This window comes from Nicotiana attenuata, unplaced genomic scaffold (genome assembly GCF_001879085.1).
Source record: "Nicotiana attenuata strain UT unplaced genomic scaffold, NIATTr2, whole genome shotgun sequence".
Classification (NCBI taxonomy): Eukaryota; Viridiplantae; Streptophyta; class Magnoliopsida; order Solanales; family Solanaceae; genus Nicotiana; species Nicotiana attenuata.
The window spans coordinates 1029470-1033340 of record NW_017670265.1 but is presented as its reverse complement, the minus strand read 5'-3'; positions in this window follow the sequence as shown (position 1 = coordinate 1033340).

Below are 3871 nucleotides of genomic sequence, written 5' to 3'. Positions count from 1 at the left end.
AAGATTGTCATTCTTTGAAAAGGGAAATAGAAAGAATGATTCAAGAAGGGGTAATTATGATCAATGACAGTGACAGAGAGCATGCGGTTGTTAATGGTTTTGGCAATATTGATGGGGAACCCAGTGGCTAAGGTGCCGTGCTTGGTAATTGGAAAGACGTTCCATCTCTTGGCTAGCTGAAGAGGAGTTTTGGTGGCTTATTTTGTTGTCATTTCTGTTGTCCGGGCTATTTCAGGGTTGTAATTCGGACATTGTCTTGTGACTCAAACCCTTTTATCCTTTCATCATGTCTAGTTCCTTTAGTCATTCAGTGTTATCTAGGTTTGTTTTAGGATTGGACCCCAGTTTATGTAGTTTGTTTTGTTGTTTAACCCCTTTTCACCGTCAATCTAATGCAATTCTCTGTTTCTTGCCATTTCTAGTCATTTTGTTTAGTTTTCTTCTCTTTTTTACAATTCTTTTCATGCTGGTTCTAGTGACATGACGTGCACGTATAATTCTCAGCCTGGTTTTTAAAAGTCAGCAATGAAACAATGGTGAAGATGTAAGGACATTCGAGGGCAATATGTAAGGGCATTTTGAGATCTCTTCGAGCCCAAATTGTGTGAAAATGTGTCAGACGGAACATAAAGAAATACTGTGAAAATGCGTCATGCCACATCGGCTTGAAACCAAAGGCAAGTTTGCCCCAAGTCTACGGGGGCCGTTCATGGTACCGAGATTGTTGTCCAATGGTGCTAGGTAATTGACAAATGTGTGATATGGTTAGTAATTCTGGTGCAATCAAAAGATGTTACGTATGTTTTCCTCATGTTTGTTTAATTGTGTAGTTTGTACTTGGCATGTTTTGGAGATCGGAATGACGAAGGCATTTTGTTCTGCTATCTAAACACTTTATCCTTTGTTACCCCTTTGATCCTTATTTATTTTCTTTCATACCCCTCTTTTGGAATCAGTAGCGAAGTTCAGAAACGCAAGCGCAAAGGATAAGTAAAGGAAAAAGAGAAAGGAGAAAGAAAAGAATGAAAAGAGAAAGAAAAGAAAAAAAAAGAGAAAAGAGAGGGAAAAAAAAGAGAAGAAAAAGAAAAAGAGAAAAAAAAGAAAAACAACAAAACAACAAAACAACAGAAGGGAAAAGAAAGGAAAAGAAAAAAAAGAGAAAAGAAAAAGAAAAGGAGCAACAACAAAAGTAGTCTCCTGAACTACGTTTGACTTGATTCCGAAAGGATACGTAGGCAGCCTCTCTCTGAGGTTCAGTCACACCAAAATAAAATCCAAAAGTCCCCAAGAAAGAAACTGGGGCAGAAGTTGTGGTTGTTGTGAAAAATCGGATTCCGAAAGTTGTAATTTTGAACCCATGTTGAATTGTTTTGAGCCTTTGATACCCTTTCTTTCTAACCCTATCCAAAAGCCCACATTACGGTCCAAAGAAAGACCTTCCGATCAGTCTTAGAGCGATGCCAAGTCGAGCAAGTGGAGGTGATTCATGCCAGGGGCAATACTCCGGTCCAAACAGAAAAAATAATGAAAATGAGAGAGTCTTATTGGTGAAAACCCTCACGGGCACCGTAAGGCAACGGGAGCTGAGAGAAATAAAAAATGAGAGAGTCTTATTGGTGAAAACATTCACGGGCACCATAAGGCGACAGTGAGTTGAGAGAAAGACCAAAATGAGAGAGGCTTGATGGTGAAAATCCTTCGGGCACTACAAGTCGAATAAGGATTGTGAATCAGATTGGATAAGCGGAGCATTGAAGCCCGGTTTCACGGCAAAAAGGTACAACAAGAGCTGAACATCAGGTTTGCTTAACGAAATAGGCCGCAGGTGCATGTCATGGTCATTAGAGTTAGTATCCACATCCGATAGGTTTCTACTTTGTAGTTTTCTTGTTAGGAATCATCTCTTTCCATTGTCCTCTACTCTGTTCCTTTTGTCTTGTTTACTTCCTCTTCCCAAGTCAATTCGGTCATAACAAGTGAGAAATGACTTCAAAATTGGCCACCAGCTTTCCAATTGCACAAAACGGGATCTGGCTAGCACATCAAAGTGGCATAAGTCAGGAAAGAATAACGCGGCACTGAGTTGGTAACAATCAACATGCCTTGGGGATTCATGCGAAATACAAAGGTTTGGTATATATCAATGGATGAACAATGCAACAGATAGAGGATGTTGGGTGAACGGATCAAAGCTATTATCTGTGATGAGGTTGACAGAGAAAGTGGTTAACCAATGAAAAGCAAGGTCTTCCAAGCGGAAATCAAAGTTATCATGGCAAGTGAAGGAACAATAGACCTCAAGGCCAAGGCCAGTGGTTTAAGTCGAGAAAGAACAGTATACGCACTGAGTGGTGGCAACTGACGTGCTTTGGGATTCATGTGAAACACAAAGGGTTGGTAAATGTCAGTTCGTGAGTAATACAACAGATAGAGGGTATTGGGTCTGAACGGAGAAGATGTATTTTCTGTGATAAGGGTGGCAAAGAAATTGGTTAGTCAATAAGCAAGCAACGTCTTTCAAGGTGAAATCAAAGTTATCATGGCAAGTGAAGGAGCAATCGCTGCAAAGTCAAGGCCACAAACCAACCACCATTGTTTAAACTCACAAGTTTTCTTTGTCTGAATCAGGGACGGAAGCTATGCTTGGAAGCTTGAAGTTCCCAAGTGTAATGCCCAAATTCTGCTTACGCAAAAGCTATTGAGAAGATCACACATTACCCCTAGGAGACGCACTTCTTAGTCTGGGTCTTTCAGAATATACCTATAGGAGACACACTTCCTAAATTGAGATATCACCCCTAGGAGACGCACTTCTTAGTCTGGGTCTTTCAGAATATACCTATAGGAGACGTACTTCCTAAATTGAGATATCACCCCTAGGAGACGCACTTCTTAGTCTGGGTCTTTCAGAATATACCTGTAGGAGACGCACTTCCTAAATTGAGATATCACCCCTAGGAGACACACTTCCTAAGTTGATTTTCACCCATAGGAGATGCACTTCCTAAGTTGATAGTTCATTCATAGGAGACGCACTTCCTAGTTTGAGTCATTGAAGTTGATTTTCACCTATAGGAGACGCACTTCCTAAATTGATAGCTCATTCATAGGAGACGCACTTCCTAGTTTGAGTCATTGAAGGAGACGCACTTCCTAAATTGATAGTTCATTCATAGGAGACGCACTTCCTAGTTTAAGTCGTTGAAGTTTCACCTCTGGGATACATACTTCCTAGTCTAGGTTTTTTTCAGGTTATACTGTTTTGGAGACGCACTTCCTAAATTAAGAGTTTATCCTTAGGAGACGCACTTCCTAGTCTGGGTCTTTCAGGAATTAAGAGTCCATAGGAGATGCACTTCCTAGTTTAGTCACTGAAGTTTTTACCCCTAGGAGACGCACTTCCTAAATATCGAGTTCATTCATAGGAGACGCACTACCTAATTTTAGTCACTAAAGTTTTCATCCCTAGGAGACGCATTTCCTAGCCTTGGTCATTTAAATTCACCCTTAGGAGACGCACTTCCTAATTTGGTTCATTCAGGTTTTATTTTAGCAAACGCATTTGCTAGTCAAAGTTACAGGGTTTTACTCGTAGGAGACTCACATCCTAGTCTAGTCTTTAGTTTACTCTCATCATTGCATCAGTATTATAAGTGGTTTACAATATTGCTAACAACTCATAAATCTTCCTAGTGCAAACTGGGGCAGAAAATTTTGTTCGTTCTGTTTGTCTTGGTTACAGGAACCCACCTGGAGAACAAGGGAAGTACAATTCTCATTTTAGCTTTTAATATTTGATAACATGCCGTATCCAGTTACCAAACTGGGACAGAAAATTTTCTTTGTTTGTTTATTTTGTTGCAGTCAGGAG